Here is an 18,584-nt window from a genome sequence, read left to right as displayed (position 1 = left end):
TAGATAGATAGATAGATATCATTCATATCATAGATATGAAATGTAATCAGTTACTTACATGAAAAAATTTGTAGTCAGTAATATAATCTCTTAGATTACCGATTTTTTGGTAACGTAATCAATATCACATTTGCAATCGAGCTTAAAGTCGGAAAAACATCACTCCTGGTTGTGTGATGTTGCACATATTATACAGAATATTTATATTTCTTCTACTGCAATATGTTTGTTTCTTTGTGTGTGCTGTTCTTATAGTTTTGATTTCTCCGCGAGTCTGACAGACTGCACAAGCCTCAAATGACCCGACCTTGATACTGTCAATACATTATCTGTTATTAGTCACCGTTTACACTGAAAGTAATAAAATCTGAATCATTCTCTTCAAAGTTTCAGTGATGCCCTAGTTATTGTTTGTTATTAAAATTTTGATCAGGTTACTTGTCCGTTCGGGCAAGTACAATTCTCTTTCACTTGCCCCTTCACAAAATCCACTTGTCCCGGACAAGCATTAATGTCGAGCCCTGGCTAATATATAAAGACCATTTCCAAGTCAAATATTTCATCTCAAAACACTTGAAGTGCATACGGTAGCAGAGATGTATAAAGTACTAGAAACCCAGACTTGAGTAAAAGTACAAGTGCTCTATCAAAAAAATGACTTGAGTAGAAGTTGAAGTGCTCTTTAAGCACCACACTTAAGTAGAAGTACTAAAGTATTCAACATTTTTTGTACTTAAGTATTGCAAGTAGTCTATTTGAAAATTTACTACTCAAGTACTGAAAGTAAAATTACAAGTATTGTGTTATGTAGTTATTAAAGAAAGTAGTCAAAAGTTTGAACATAGTGTTTTTACTATTTCAAGTGATTAACCTAAAGGACAATCACAATTCCTTTGACTATAACTTTTTGTAAACAAAAAACAGATTAAAGGGTTAGTTCGCCCAATTTGCTAAATTATGTCATTAATAACTTACCCTCATGTTGTTTCAAACCCGTAAGACCTCCGTTTATTTTTGGAACACAGTTTAAGATATTTTAGATTTAGTCCGAGAGCTCTCTGTCCCTCCATTGAAGCTGTGTGTACGGTATACTGTCCATGTCCAGAAAGGTAAGAAAAACATCATCAAAGTAGTCCATGTGACATCAGAGGGTCAGTTAGAATTTTTTGAAGCATCGAAAATACATTTTGGTCCAAAAATAGCAAAAACTACGACTTTATTCAGCATTGTCTTCTTTTCCGTGTCTGTTGTAAGACAGTTCAAAACAAAGCAGTTTGTGATATCCGGTTCACGAACGAATCATTCGATGTTATCTGATCTTTTTGAACCAGTTCACCAAATCGAACTGAATCGTTTTAAACGGTTCGCGTCTCCAATACGCATTAATCCACAAATGACTTAAGCTGTTAACTTTTTTAATGTGGCTGACACTCCCTCTGAGTTAAAACAAACCAATATCCCGGAGAAATTCATTTACTCAAACAGTACACTGACTGAACTGCTGTGAAGAGAGAACTGAAGATGAACACCGAGCCGAGCCAGATAACGAACAACAGACTGACTCGTTCACGAGTCAAGAACACTGATCTATATATATAACTTACTGTATATTATAGATTAGTGTTCAAGAACCGTTTCTGTCAGACGCGTCCAATTCGAGAACCGAGGAGCTGATGATACTGTGCATGTGTGATTCAGCGTGACAGCAAACCGACACACAGAGCGTCTGAACCGAACTGATTCTTTTGGTGATTGATTCTGAACTGATTCTGTGCTAATTTTATGAGCCCAGGTAATAGTGATGGGATTTATGGCTCTTTGAGGGGATCCGGATCTTCGCGATCCGTTCCTTTCAAAGAGCCGTTCAAAAGAACATCTCAGTTTATCCTGGAAATAATCACTGGGAGGAATGATGAGGTGAGATTTGTAGTCAAATAATTAAAACTCAGATATCACACACCAATATCTGAGTTTGAATTATTCTGAAATATTGATTATTACCTCATTTGTCATGTGTGGACTATATTCCATAGGGTTGCACAAATCCCTCTGCTTAGACAGTGAAATCACTATTTTGGATTTACCTTTAGTACAAAGTGTGTGTGTGTGTGTGTGTGTGTGTGTGTGTGTGTGTGTGCGTGTGTGTGTGTGTGTGTGTGTGTGTGTGTGTAAAGCTACGTTGACTTATGTTATTCATACAATACCTACTCAAATAAACATCAAAAACAAAGCCGGCTGCAATGAATTTCTGTGCAAAACAGCTTTTACTACAAACACTTTCACACAAGAACATTGTTATCACACAAGAACATTTTGATAGAAAACAAAAAATATTTAAAGTAGATAAAATTAGAATAAATAAAATGGAAATGTCTACATACTACATAGCCTACTATTACTACTGTAAACTTTGCAAATAGGACATCAGCCCATTCAAGTCAATGAACAATAACAAAGTGGGCTGCAATGAACATGCACAACTAATAACTAATATCATCACGCTATAAAGGGTTGGCCTGCGCTGGGTGCGCCCCTCCCCCTACAACTGTTCTGTCTCGCGGAGAACCTCATTTGTGTGCATCTGTGTGAAATACGCATAGGAAAAAAGAACGACAGAAAGAACGGCTCCCCTCCAGCCGCGACTCGGCTCCCATCGTTCATGTTTATGAGCCATTCAAAAGAATCGGTTCGTTCGCGAACGTCACAACTCTACCAGGTAAACCGAAGGCTTGCCGTCAACGCCAATGACGCCATTACGTTGAGCGCAAAAGAACCGGTGAACTGTTTTCTACAACTGGTTTATTGAATCGAACTATCAGAAAGAACTACTGGTGATTCGAAAACCGATGCAACCGGTTCTTGACTCGTGAACGAGTCATTATCTGGTTCGGCTCGGTGTTCATCTCTCTCTTCACAGCAGTTCAGTCAGCACGCGCAGTCTTCTCAATCGCTTGATTCGCTCAATGATGTGCCAGCTTCATCAAACCTGCCATCTACAGTTCTGTTTGTAATGGAATGATTCGTAACATTTTTATAATTGTAACGAGTAACGATGTAGCACATAAAAAAAATATCGGAGTAAAAGTATTAAACTCATCGAAAATATGTACTGAAGTAAAAGTGGAAGTAGGAGAAAAAAATAATACTCTAGTAAAGTACAGATACCGCCTTTTAGTACTTAAGTACAGTAGTGAAGTAGTTCTACTTCGTTACTATACATCTCTGTACGGTAGTAACAATGAAGAAAAAAATCAACATTACAAAAATATATTAAAGGACATGAAATTCCCAGCAATAACTTTGCTAGGTCAAAGAATTCCATGGACAGCAAATTAATCCGTGGTAGGCAGAGTGTACACTGAATAGTGAAATTTTCCCATGTCTTTCTTTAAAAATTAAATGATGTCTGAACATCCAGTGATTTAAAGGCTGTGTTCCCCTCCTTTATTTCCTTTTATCTTGCCGATTTCTTCTGTGCGCGATTCTGACACCCCTCCCCCCTCCACTGGAAAAACTAAAAGGCCAAGTGAACACACACCCGGAGCAGTGGGCAGCCATTTATGCTGCGGCGCCTGGGGAGCAGTTGGGGGTTCGGTGCCTTGCTCAAGGGCACCTAAGTCATGGTATTGAGGGTGGAGAGAGCACCGTACTTGCACTCCCCCCACCTACAATTCCTGCCAGCCCGAGACTCGAACTCACAACCCTTCGATTGTGAGTCAGACTGTCTAACCATTAGGCCACGACTTCCACGAAGTCCCGGACATGAAAGAATCATGAACGTATATAAGCAGCAGGTTTATTAGGAAAAAATATAAACGTAAAAAAAAAAAAAAAAAAAAAACTTAGGAGCATCAATGATTTGTGAACGACTTATTACCACTGTGTAAATAAAATTTAATCATGTAATCCATAAAAAAGTAACTGTAGTCTGATTACGAGTATTTTAAAAAGTAGTTTACTCTAATTACAAGTACTTCAATTTTGGAATCTGATTACGTAATCCAGATTACATTTAATCTGTTACTACCCAGCTCTGAGAATAAATAATATAAAATATGCTCATTCTCATTCTGTTTCCATTGTACTTCCTCACACTTCCTAATAAAATAAGACACTGACTGAATGCATGAGGGGGAAAAAAGGCAAACCATGACGATTCTTTCTCAAAGGAGAACCTATAGCCCCTTTCACATTGAGATTCCAGATAATGTGTAATGTGTCCCGCCAATTGTTCCCGGATCGTTAGATTTGGTTCATTCACACTGCCAGTGATTTCCTGGAATCCATGCGTAAAGGTAAAGGTCCTGTAATGACACGTGACATGACAGTTCAGAGAGAGTTCATAAGCAGGGCACAGTATTTCATTAAAGGTCCCATTCTTCGTGATCCCATGTTTCAAACTTCAGTTAGTGCAGGGGTCACCAATCTCGGTCCTGGAGGGCCGCTGTCCTGCAGAGTTTAGCTCCAACCCCAAATAAACACACCTGAACCAGCTAATCAAGATTTCACTAGGCATACTGACTTTCAAACAGGTGTGTTGGAGCTGGTTGGAGCTAAACTCTGCAGGACAGCGGCCCTCCAGGACCGAGATTGGTGACCACTGAGTTAGTGTGTAATGTTGTTGTTAGAGTATAAAAAATATCTGTAAAATTCTAAAGCTCAAAGTTCAATGCCAAGCGAGATATTTTATTTAACAGAATTCACCTACATCGAACGACCAGTTTGGACTACATCCCTCTAGTTCCTGCAGTAATGACATCACTAAAACACTTTTTTGACTAACCTCCGCCCACAGGAATACACAAAAAAGGGGGCGTGGTCTTGTTGCGCTCGCATGGAGAAGAAGCAAGAGTTGCGTTTGAAGATTGTGTTTGTCGCCATGTCGTTGAAACGCTGTTATTTTCATCTCGGAGTCCAATCATCTTTGTTTGGGCTTCCCAGGTACACTGTACTTAGAGATCAATGGTTACAATTTATGTTTAACTCGGTTCCCAAAAATTATAATCCACATGTAAAACTGTGCGCAGCACATTTAGCTGAGGACAGCTTCCTCAATCTCAATCAGTTTAATGCCGGATTCGCACAAAGATTATTCTTGAAAGGTGGAGCAGTTCCCTCTTTGTCTGGAGAAGGCGTTGTTTATGGACCACAACCGGTAAGTGTATTTTATTATTTAAGTTGGTGCGTTTAAAAGTTTCTGTAACTTATTACACAAAGGGCAACGCTGTTTAGCTTTGTTAACTAGATGTTAGGGCTGTGCAAAAAAATCTAATGCGATTTTCATGCGCATCTCGTCAGTAAAGGCGCTCCTGTGATTATAAGTACATCTCCAGCAAGTGCGTTCAGATCAGGATTGCCAGGTTTTCAAAACAAATCCTGCCCACTTGCTTCTCAAAACTACTCCAAAACTAGCCCAATTGCGTTTCCAGGAGGGCAGTCTGCGCTCAGCTGCTGTCGAATCACAGCACAGGAACCGCTGGCACAATCAGAACTCGTTACGTATTTCTGAAGGAGGGACTTTATAGAACAAGGAAGTCATCAGCCCGTTTTTATGACAGTGAAAACAGCGGTATACAGATAGGTGAATTGTGTGAAAAATACTGTGTTTGTTTTTTTACACGCGAAACATGAACACATGTTTTATTGCACACTGTAAACCCAATCAAAGCTTTAAAAAACACCAAAAACGGGACCTTTAACATTTTAGGTGTTTTAGAGGTTAGTTTTGTTGTTAATTCAAGATTCAAGTTTACTTTATTTATATAGCACATTTAACTTCAACTCTGCGGACCTGGTACCGGGTCCAAAAATAGCATGCAAAATGTTCTGTTTCATTTGCAAAGCCTTCCTTATATGGTATCAGCCCATATATGGGTTCATTTGAAAGCTTAGAGTGTTTTCTTTACAAAGAATACCATTAATTGGGGTTTTATGATTCATAAAGTAGTCAAATTAAGCTAAGAAATATATTTTTCCACCACACAAATTTCCGTCTAACGATTGCGAATAATTTTTCATAAGAATGTGTATTTAAAATATTTTTCACAAAACAGTCAAGTCATATATCACAAGAAAGCTCTCATTTTATTGTGTGTCAATCACAGATCGAATGATCTTCAACAGAATCGCGATGTAAAATTTCTCACCTCAGTGCAAATTATTATTTATCCATCTTAGCACCGCTTCAGTCAGCTGCAAACAGCCACAAATACCTATATACTACCCATATAATCTTTTAGATTAGAATCTCTTCTTTCAAACAAGACCATTTTTACGTTTCTGCGTGCTTCCATCGGTGAGATATAAAGCGTTTTGTCCAAGTGCGCGTCAGGGGGACAGACGCGCTCTTGCGCAAGACACGCTCTCTATCTCATAAGATGGGCATGAGCGGCAGTCTTATGATATATCGATCGGATCTCATTTGTGAAGCACTATTTGTCCCTTCAGCTGTCAGTCTGAGCCGGGTGCTCCACTCAGAGCTGCTGAATTTGACACCTCTGCGTCAACTGCGGGTGGAGGGAGTGGGTAGTGAGTGGCCATTTCCTTCTCCCCCGGGGCAGCAGTGGCCGATGGGATACTGTGTTCTCGGCTGTTTGTAAACATAGCTCACACGCGGAAAGGTCTGAGGAGACGCGTCGCGGTGATTATCAAATGTATAATAATCATACTACAAGTTATGGATGACCACCGTCGCCGTGGAGAGGACAAGACGCGCATCTGGCGAGGCTATACGCGTGTTAGTTACTTTTATTTCTTCGAATCTTTATTTTGAAGCGTGGAAGCTGCTAGGCCCTTCATTGCCTGAGCTATACAATTTCAAACGTCAGTTTATAAAAATAAAATAAAAAAGCGCCTTGTTTTTTTCCCTATTTATTATAACACAGACAGCATATATAATCATTTTTATCAATTTCAACAGTGTTTTATGTAATTTCAAAGGGTTTCCTTTAAAATGATACCAAACTTCTGTATTTACACCTCTGCATGAATGGGAAGCTTTTTTAATTTAGGTAGGAAAATGGCAGACGGAAATCCCCAAAATAGCATTTGAGCTTAACTGTAAAACAGCCACAAGAATGACCAAAGAGCTTCTCAAAAGAAACAACATCATAAGAGTAGTAAGAACACCCAAAACAGACTAAAACGAAGAACCAGAATGAAATACAAATAGAAAATTTAATAGGCAGGAATATAAAACCAATGAAAACAGATGGGTTTTTAAAAGAGAATTAAAAATGGTCAGACTAGGGGGCCATTCTGATCTCAACCGGCAAGTCATTCCAGAGGTGAGGACCAGTCACAGAGAAGGGACAGTCACGTCTACGCTTGATATGTGGTTCTCGTCACCAGATCTTAGGCTTCTCGAGGGGATATACTGATGCAGCAATTCAGATAGGTAGCCGGGTGCTTGATTGTGTAAAGATTTAAAAACAAATATCCCTTTTTTTCTTTTTAAATGAAATCTAGAGGCAGCATTTTTGACCAGCTGAAGACGGGCAATTTCAGCTTTAGAAATGCCACAATATAATGAGTTACACTACATTAATCAAGACGTGACGTAATAAAAGCATGCACTGCCATCTCCAGAGTCATATCAGTGAGGAAATGTTTAACTTTTGCAAGTGTACGGACCTGATAAAAACTGGACTCAAATCACAGTGTAAATTTGTTTAGCAAACTTTAATGAGTCATCTAAAATAACTCCCAGATTGCGCACTTGTGAAGACCTAAAAGCGGTTAGGTCAAAATTAAATGCCTTCATATTTTCTGAAGGGCCAAAAACTATTACTTCAGTTTCCTCCTCATTTAAGGATTAGCATTTTTTTTAGATAACCAGGATTTAACCTCATTTAGATAGAATAAAAGAGCAGCCATGACCAGTGTATAATTTTTCCTAAGGTAAATGGATTTGAGTTTCATCAGCATAAAAGTGAAACCACACTCCATGTTTTCTAAAACTGGATCCCAGTGGTAACATATGTAATGAAAATAGGGAGGTGGCTCCAATAGTGCCTCAGGGGAGAGAAGCAGGAAGATAAAAGTTTTCCTAATCTAACTACATATTTCCTGTCAGATAAAATGACTGGAACCACATCAGAACTGTGCGGGAGAGACCCACCCAAGAGTTCAGTCTATAGCTTATTACAGAATGGTTAATAGTGTCGAAAGCAGCTGACAAATCTAAGAGAACGAGGACCACAGAGTCACCCATATCGGTGACTAAAAAGATGGTTTAACACTCTCGAAAGAGCAGATTCAGTCCTGAAGGGCAGATTGAAAGTGCTCAAACAGATTTTTTACAGCAAGGAAAGATTGAAGTTGGAAAAACACAATCCTTTCCCAAACCTAGATAAATGCTAAAACAGAGATAGAATGATCATTTTTTAAAACCGACAGATCAAGTGTAGGCTTCTTGAGGCGAGGTATGCCAGTTACCACTTTCAGATGAGCAGGAGCCACTCCAGTTGAAATAAATTTATTTAAAAAGTACACTAGACCCGGACCAACCGAATCAACAATTTGCTTTAAAAACCTAGGGTGTATAACATCATTTGAAAAAAAAGGATGGTTTCAACTTGGCAATAGTGTCAGTGAGTGACTGAAGGGAGACAGGTTCAAAGACGTCCCAAGATGCAGACAGCTGAGGGGAGAGGCAGCTCAATAGGAGGGATATGCTCATTCTGGCTACATAATCGTGCTGACCCTTTTGCTGCAATCCTTTAAATCATTCTGCTATCAGGTTTGCCACAAATGCACCCTTCAATACACACCATTGTGCTTTATATTCATCTGTTAACTGGCCCTCCCTTCACAATCACCGTAAAATTCACTGGCTCACCTTCATTTACAAGACACTTATCGGCCACTCACCTCCTTACTTAGGTCACCTGCTGCAGCAAAAGCCCGTCACATATAACACTTGGTCCTCACTTCATCTTCAACTAAGCATTCCCAAAACTAATTCTGCATTTGGTCTTTCATCTTTTCAATCTGCTGCTGCTCGCGATTGGAATGCTCTGCAAAACATTGTCAAACTAGCGAAACTAATTCCAATTTCATCCTTCAAAACTAGTATATCATACTTGTTCAAGGACAAATGCAGTTGCTTCACTACATAATTATCTAATGCCTGGCTCACACTACAGGAGTTTTAAAATCCTAACCGATTTTGAAATCTGGTTGCAGCACACACTTAAGAAGAATCTTTGCAGATTTTCTTCCCTCAAATCTTAAACATGTTCACACTACAATATTTGAAAATAGTGGCGCATCACACACTACAAGATATTCTTAAGATCATCTTGCCAGATTTAGCACCTCACATGAGTGACGCGATCTCACGGGGAAGCGCATGTAAACAAAATGGATAGTGTGTCGCGACAACTTGCTGGATTAATACTTATTCTTTGTAGCAATAAAAAACAAAAGAAAATCAAACGAGCGTGGACGAGAAAATGGTTGGGAAGACGGGATCAGCATGGATTGTCTGTTCTTCAACGAGAACTAGAGGTACGATTTTTATCTGTTTTAAAATGTTTACAGTAGTGCGCTAGCAAGGGCTAGATTGTCTACAGCTAATTGTTTGGCAACTTGTTACTATTAGTTTATAGCGCTAACTTACTGTACACTGTTACAGTGTAGAACTGTGTTTTAGTAAAATTTAAATCAAATAGGTGTTAAAAGAAGAAGCAGGAATGTAGCAACACAACAGGTCTGGTCAGCAGGAATGTGTAGTAGCTGTAACAATGGTGATCAGCAAGTAACGTTAATTTGTTGCCTTATCGTGCAAGATGCAGACATGTAACATTAAATCGGTTGGATTGCTCCATCTCTCAATTTCAATTTCTCTCAGATTGTTACTGTATCGTACTGATATGTTTTTATTTTTTCAGTTGATATTATGGACTCTATAGGCTACATGACACAAAGGAATGTTAAATGATAAAGTTGAAAAGCTGATAGATTTTGTATAAATTTTGATAAATTATGTATTATTAAATTAATTAGAATTATATATATATATATATATATATATATATATATATATATATATATACATACATTTTTATATATATATATATTACAGAGCATTAACTACACTAAATGTAATTGAATAGGCTAAAAATTATTATACAAACAGATTGTTAATGTGAGTAGGAACCAAAAGCAAAATGTCTGCTGTTTAATGATAGAAGCTCAAGACAGTTCAAAATAACTAATGATGGTTCACATCAAGTGTAGCGCTAGTTATACATGATTTTGTTTTTAGATTTTGCTAGTGTCACTCAAATGTGGAAAATATATATTTATACTTATTAAGGGTTAAGTTCATTAAAAGTGTTTTTTTGTTTTTGTTTTTTTGTATAGTTGGAGGACAGATCAGGTTTCAAAGAGCTGCTACGGGTGACATCAGATGAATTTGAAATCCTGCTAGGGAGAGTAGAACCACTGATCACCAGGCAGGACAGCAAAATGAGACGGGCAATTACAGCCAGGGAGAGGCTTTCCTTGACCCTCAGATTCTTGGCCACAGGTTTGTATTTATAACAAATGTACAGGTTTGTCTCTTGTGTTTTCAGTTTACAGTAATTAGGGCCCAAGCACTGAAAGCACCTGTGTTGAACTACATTGGCCACCACACTCAGTCAACATGATGTCAATAAACATTGAGAATGCTAAATTGTGCTTGGATATTGGATATCTCAAATGGTGCTGTTATGCAGTGAGATTAAATTCATGATAAAACAGGGAAACATGAAAACATACAAATAGCTTTGACATAGTCTACTTACATTTAACATTTTAAACCTGTGATATTTTCAACTATCGAAATTATTTATGAAATGAATGCACTATATTTTAATTAAATAATATTTGTGTTTCTGTTGAAGGTGAAACCTACAAATCATTGAGTTTCCAGTACCGAATTGGGGCCACTACTGTGTCTGATATAGTGAAGGACACATGTGCAGCACTACATCAGATCTTGAAAGATGATTTTCTAAAGGTTAGAATTTCCTAATATTTTCATTGCTAGTATCACAATAACAAACATTATGACATACAGTATTTACAAATATGAAGACAACCAACATAGTTCGAAAATGACAAACTGAAAGAGGAGAAAACACAAACATAACATAATGTATAGATGTGGTGGGCATAAGGTTTAACTTCACTGAATTTAGAAATTCTGTATAGGTGGGGTTGGGATTCAATAGTTAATCTATTAAATCAGATGAGGATAAATCTCTCACCTTGTAAATAAATCTATCATTCTGCTCTTATTTTTGCAGACACCAAAATCAGAGGACGAATGGCGAGCAATTGCCAAGAACTTTGAAAAAAATGGCAATTTCCACATTGTCTGGGTGCCCTTGATGGCAAGCACATCTACATTCAGCCCCCAGCCCACAGTGGGAGCACGTGGCACAATTATAAGAACAGATTTTCTGTTCTTATGATGGCAGCTGTGGATGCAAATTATAAGTTTATTTATATCAGTGTTGGCACTCAGGGCAGGGTTTCAGATGCTGGGCTCTTTGCCAATTCTGACCTGAGGAAAGCGCTGGACAAGGGGCTCCTAAATGTTCCTCCTCCAGAAAAGCTTCCTAGGTCAGATGTTTTGCTGCCCTATATGCTTGTGGGGGATGAGGCTTACCCACTAAGAACAGATCTGATGAAGCCCTACCCTTTCAGGCAGCTGGACCACAACCAAAGGGTCTACAACTACCGACTCTCACGGGCACGCAGAGTTGTAGAAAATGCCTTTGGCATTCTCGCCAATAGGTTTCGAGTTTTCCGCTCCACCATCCTTCTTCAACTTCCTTTGTGAGCGCCGTTCTGAGGCCTACATGCCACCAGCACTGGCAGACTGGGAGGATGCAGACCACAGAGTCAACGAAGGAGCATGGAGGAGAGATTGTCTGGGGGCCATGCAGAATCTGCAAGCTGGAAGGGCACGAAATCCCACCCTCACTGCTAAGCAGCAACGTGATGTCCTGAAGGATTATTTTACGTCACCTGCTGGCCAGGTGCCATGGCAAGAAGACTACGTTTAGAGAATTGATAAACATAAGCGTTAGCTAGGTGTAGCACAGCAATGTACATAGTTAGAAAATTACATAATTTATATTTTTGTGGTATTTAAATATTGTAATTATTTAAAAACAAATTATAATGTACATAGCTAGATTACATTTATATTTTTGTGGTGTTTAAAATATTGCAATTATTTAAAAACAAATTATAATTTAAACTCACAGCATGTCTATTTGCTATTATTAAAATAAAGACAGTATTCATGATCACATTTCAGTTCTTCATTCAATTATTTTCAACATACAAAAATATTACACTGCCAACTCAACATTTTAAAATATTAATTCATAAAACTTTCACTTTGAACTACATATCTCTTACAGTATCCTCAAATGCCATAGTGAACTTTGTGTATATCGTACTATTTGCAACTACTCATCCAAATCTTCTAACAACCTGAAATAGTTTTGAGGCTGAGCTGGACCCTGAGGAGGCAGGAGCTGATGGTAGTGTTGATGTTGTGGCTGTGTGTATAAAGGGGTTGAGGAGAGCATTTGTGTAGGTGAGTATGTAGCTGGTGGAAGGTGTGAGGATGGTGATGGAGTGGACTGGTCAGCTTCCTGGGCCTCAAACAAAATATTCATTATTTTTTTCTTTGCCCTGGTCTGTAAGCTTACATTTTTTATTAATTTAAGTTCCACAGCAACTTGATGTTCAAAGGAACTGTAAGGATCTGGAGTGGCAAGAACTGAAGTAACTTGCTGTAACAAATCAAGTTTCTGTCGCTCAATAGAATCTGCATCCCCTTTGCGACGTTTCGATCCCGATTTGGGAGTGGGAAAAGAGGTGGTGAGTTCTTCACCCCTTTGTTGGGTAGAGGGATGTGGTGCTGTGGTTAATGAGATAAAAATTAAAGTGAGAGAAATCACATTGTTATTACAGCACAGAAGCGAATCCATTTAGAAATCAACATTTCAGAGCATATAGTACAATATTTATAAATGATTAAATATCTCCATAACATGTAAAAGAATAATAATATGTAAAGAATAACTAATAAAATAAATAATATGATTAAAGACATTATCATAAACATTGATTGACCATTTTGGATACACCAGTTATGAAAATGTCACTGCTTGATCTGTTTTGTGCAAACTTTAAAATAGGACATCTGGCATCCTGAATGACAAAACAACTAATCTGTCATCACTTTCTCAGCATTTTATTAGTCTTTACATTTACAATTGTTATTTTACCTGGTGCCTCGGATGTATTTATAACGTCCTCATCGCTGGTGGGGTCATCCATGTCCTGCCCGTCAATCAAGTCTTTGACAGATTGATCAAGCTGAAAAACAATTTTATGTCAGTGCAAGAATTTAAAGGATTAGTTCACCCCTAAATGAAAATTTCCTGATAATTAATATCTATATCTATTAATTATGCAACTATCTATATTACTTAAGCACACAATATTCCTGTCCGTAATACTGCTCTGCTTACACTGGTCTCACTGGGGCGTTGGGCAACATGTTTTTTGAGGAACTCCAAATTCCTCAACAGCCAAGCCTGCTTATGAGTGAGCCCTTTCTCCCCACTCCCACTTGGTTTAGGTTTGAGAAGCTTTCCCTAAGTGGTCATTCCACTTGTCAGGCCGCCATTGTAAATAAGAACCTGTTCTTAATGACTTGCCTGTCAAAATAAAGGTTAAAAAAAAAAAATTGTACAACAACTGGAATTTGAAGGGCATAGGTGAAGGGATTTAAAATGAAACAAATGGACATAAGGGAAGGAAGTCTCCTGCACCTCCACTCTGTGGGGTGTCTCAAAGATGCCTGTGTATGTTTGTATCATCTGTTTCTCAGGAGATCATTTTCCTTCATCCTTACACAATCAATCTGAATTATATTTATTACTTAAGAAATGTATTGATTTTTTACTTGCATCAGACCTTCAAAACCCTGTTTATGAGCTTGATTATGAAGGAAGGGATATTTAAACTGAGGTTTCTGTGACACTATTCAGGTATAACCGGTACTTGAACATTACATCATCCTGCAGAAAATGAAAATGACCTCGCAAGCCCTGAAAAAGTGAATCTGATCATTTTCACAGAGCCTTTATGATCAGATAATCATTCACCCTTTGAGGCAGAGACATGTTAAAATAAGTACATTATTTCAAAGAGATGACAAATGTCAGGGTCATGAGGCAGTTTTATGAAATTAATTTATTGTGCAATAAGCTGTTAAGTTGTACTGTTTTTATTTCTTGCTGTTGTGATGTGAGGTCTGAGGGACCAATCCAACACAAGATATGGTCCAGGTGATGTGCAAATCTCAAAGATTACAGCCCACAGCCTTGGGCATCTTTGGAAGATACTCTAGTTTCGGTGTTTTTCAGTGAAAATTCTGGCGAGAATAACTCTCAGCCTCAGGCTTTGAATCACAAGACGTCTCCCTCATGCACATGCTCTCTTTAGCAATGCCATTTATTTTCAGCGTATTGCTTACAAAATATTTTGGCGTTTTACTGATGAATGACCATAAGAACATTTTCAATGAAGAATTATTGAACCTCCACTTGTGTTTTCCTTGTCGGTCATTTATTTAGCATTTTAAAAAAGGTTGAATGATATAATGTAACTTTAAAACAGCTTGCTCTTCTTTAAAATTGTAAAGGGCTTCTTTATAGTTTTTTTCATTAATTTTTTATTTTTTTTGTCTGCCGAGGTAACATTTAAGAGCTTTTTATAAGAGGATTTTGATGATATGGGCATGTAAATATTAACTTCTAAAAGGACCTAAAAGGCAGACCACATAGAGAAGCTTTGATTTATTTGATGTTCTGATATAAAGACATCATTCACTGCAGTGTAACCTTGCCTTTCACACCTTTCACCTTTCATGTTGTAATAAAATGTAATTTATTTATATATATATATATATATATATATATATATATATATATATATATATATATATATATATATATATATTAATACAATTAAATAACATAAAATTAAATAAATACAATAATAAAATAAAAATAAACTCATGGTTATGTCATGGCTACATTCATGATAGCCTTTTAAAAAAATAATTTACATAATTAAACTTGAATTTTGTGTTATAAAATATAAATGACGCTACTTGATCATTACATCATCCTGAAGAAAAAAAAATTACCTCACATGCCCTGAAACATGAAAAAAATAAACAAAATAAAAATTCATAAAACATTGAGATTTCTGAGTTCTTTCAGCAAATACAATTGTCCTTATTATTTGGATTTGCATGTTCAGTGCTAAATTGTCAATGCTACATTTTCTTTAGAATAAACTCAAAATAAAAACTTTAAAATAAAAATAGCATCTTGCAATTTTTTACAACATGAAAATGTTTCATTTAGACCAAAAACACCGTAATAAAGTAAAAACAAAAATAACAATATAAGCACAAAATAAACAACAGCAAAAAGTTAACATTAATCCTTCATTAGTAACGGTTTAATTTATTCATGTTGTAGTGCATGCTGGGAGCTCACAAACCCTTAACAAAACAACAGTGTTTGTTGATGACTTTTAGTTATTTTAGTTCTGCCAAAATTTAGGTGAACATTACTGCCCTAACGAGCTAAAAACACTCATCTCTGCCTCACTGACCATGCGTTGTATAGTTAAGTGCTCTCAAATAGTCTCAACATTCACACAGACTTGTCCTGAATGAATGATTATTTTTTAATCATTCTAATGAAACACTTAGACTTAGCAGTCTCCTTCATCCCACACAAACTGTATACCCTAATGTTTATCACTTTCGTTGGGCATCAACGCATGTGAGAGATTTCGATTGCTCTGGTTTCCTGATAACTGGAATCCTGGAGTCTGTCAAACCAAGACCAGACGTCCAGACAAAGACCTTACATCTGAAACCGAGATCAGACTGTAGCCCAAATAAACAATAATGGAAAGCAGTATCAGTTGATGGTGCTGTTGTTGGTGTTTTTCTTTGATTAGCACCAACTTTTTTAGTGACAGAAACCAAGACCTACACAACAGAGACGACAAGCCCACTGATCTCTAAGGTCTTGATATGAGAACCTCAGTATCAGTGGTAGTTATACTACTTTGAAATTTAACTATTTAGAGGCTCATAATGCTTAGATAACAGGGTGTGGCTAAGCTAATAAAAAACAAGCAAAAACATACTATTACTATTAGGATTATGTAACTGACAGGCTGCAATTTTATCCCACATGCTTTTTCCACTAAAATAAATGCATTACAGAAAATGCAAAGAATTGAAAACCAAGATGGAACTGAAATCTATTAGTAGCTTCAGTCATAACACAAATGAAATGAGCATTGTGCAGCGGGGGAAAATATTTATTTAATTCCCAGTTGATTTTGTAATTTGCCCACTTACAAAGAAATTAAGGGTCTTTAATTTGATCTTTAATCTTTAATTTTATGGTAGGTTTATTTTAACGAATAGAGACAGAATATCATTTCAGTGAGTGAAATAAATATTTGATTTCCAAGCAAAACATGGCTTAGTACTTGGCAAGCACAGAGATTAGATGTTTTTGTAGTTGGTCACCAGCTTTGCACACATCTTTTTGATCCACCCCTCTTTATAGATCCTCTCTAAATCCTTAAAAGGTTTCTTGGCTGTCATTTGACAACTCGAAGTTTCAGCTCCCTCCACAGATTTTTTAAATGATTGAGGTCTGGACACTGGCTAGGACACTCCATGACCTTAAAGGGATAGTTCACTCTCAAATTAAATTTTGGTATGTTTTAGCTTACCTCAAGGACGTTTCTCTGTTTCCTCAGTATTTCCCATTTTGATATTTTTAGGTCCAACCATTCTTGTCTGTGACTCACACAATGGATGTCTATGGTCACCACCTCAAAGAGCATGCACAGAGGAGTCAAAATTAAACAATTCCCCATCGTAAGTACACATTGATGACCTAAGACACGAAACGAGCGGATTGTGTAAGAAAACGAACAGTATTTATATCGTTTTTACCTCTTGTACACAACCACGTCCAACTGATCTGAGTGCGCTAGTGCTTGCCGATGTGACGTGCGCAAGCGCGGAAAGCGCCGGAAGCGATCTCCCGCGCATGTACATTTCAATATATCCATAGACAACGTTGAATTTTTTTCACAACCATATTTATTTGAAACAGAATACACAGACCAAGTACTCAGGAGCGATCCGCTGCAGCAGCACGTCTTCAAGCCTCAGAGACAGAGATCTCTTCAAAATTGGTGGTGTTTTAGTAGCAAGTGTTGTGAGATGCCAACAGAAGTGGAGAGCATATGTTGTCACGAATGGAACAACTACAAGATGACGAGAGGACATTGACAGTATCACATCACACGCCTGCCTGACTGAAGATCCTGATTTTTCTCCGCTGTTGAGACGCAGCGTTTTGCACGTTGTGTTTAGTTTGCCACATATAAACTGGAGGCGACGTAAAATGCCAGAGGGACCCAATGGCACGCTGTCAATAGAGTAAGTAATGTGTTGTATTTTTATTATAAACGCAACGATTATAGGGTGCATTATAAACATTAATTTATTACAATTACTGCATTATATTTCAGACAGTGCAGATTGAAAGCGTAACTGTTAGCGTGTGGTAAACAATGAGTGACGTGCATGCGCAAGACATCACATCCGGGGCTTTCCGCACTTGCACAGACTAAAGCCAGAGTGCGCACGCACTCACATCGGGAAGCACTCACGAACTCAGATCAGTTGGACGTGGTTGTGTACAAAAGGTAAAAAAGATATAAATACTGTTCGTTTTCTTACACAAACCGCTCGTTTCTTGTATTAGGTCATCAATGTGTACTTACGATGGGGAATTGTTTAATTTTGACTCCTCTGTGCATGCACTTTGAGGTGGTGACCATAGACATCCATTATGTGAGTCACAGACAAGAACGGTTGGACCTAAAAATATCAAAATGGGAAATACTGAGGAAACAAAGAAACCTACATCTTGGATGTCCTTGAGGTAAGCTAAAACATATCAAAATTTATTTGAGAGTGAACTATGCCTTTAAAGGGTTAGTTCACCCAAAAATCTAAATTATGTCATTAATAACTCACCCTCATGTCGTTCCAAACCCGTGAGACCTCCGTTTATCTTCGGAACACAGTTTAAGATATTTTAATTTAGTCTGAGAGCTCTCAGTCCCTCCATTGAAACTGTGTTTACAGTATACTGTCCATGTCCAAAAAGGTAAGAAAAACATCTTCAAAGTAGTCCATGTGACATCAGAGGGTCAGTTATAATTTTTATTTTATTTTTTAAAGCATTGAAAATACATTTTGGTCCAAAAATAGCAAAAACTACGACTTTATTCAGCATTGTCTTCTCTTCCGTGTCTGTTGTGAGAGAGTTCAAAACAAAGCAGTTTGTGATATCCGGTTTGCGAACGAATCATTCGATGTAACCGGATCTTTTTGAACCAGTTCACCAAATCGAACTGAATCGTTTTAAAAGGTTCGTGTCTCC

Source organism: Carassius carassius, chromosome 41, assembly GCF_963082965.1.
Source record: "Carassius carassius chromosome 41, fCarCar2.1, whole genome shotgun sequence".
Taxonomy (NCBI): domain Eukaryota; kingdom Metazoa; phylum Chordata; class Actinopteri; order Cypriniformes; family Cyprinidae; genus Carassius; species Carassius carassius.
This window is presented reverse-complemented; position numbering follows the sequence as displayed.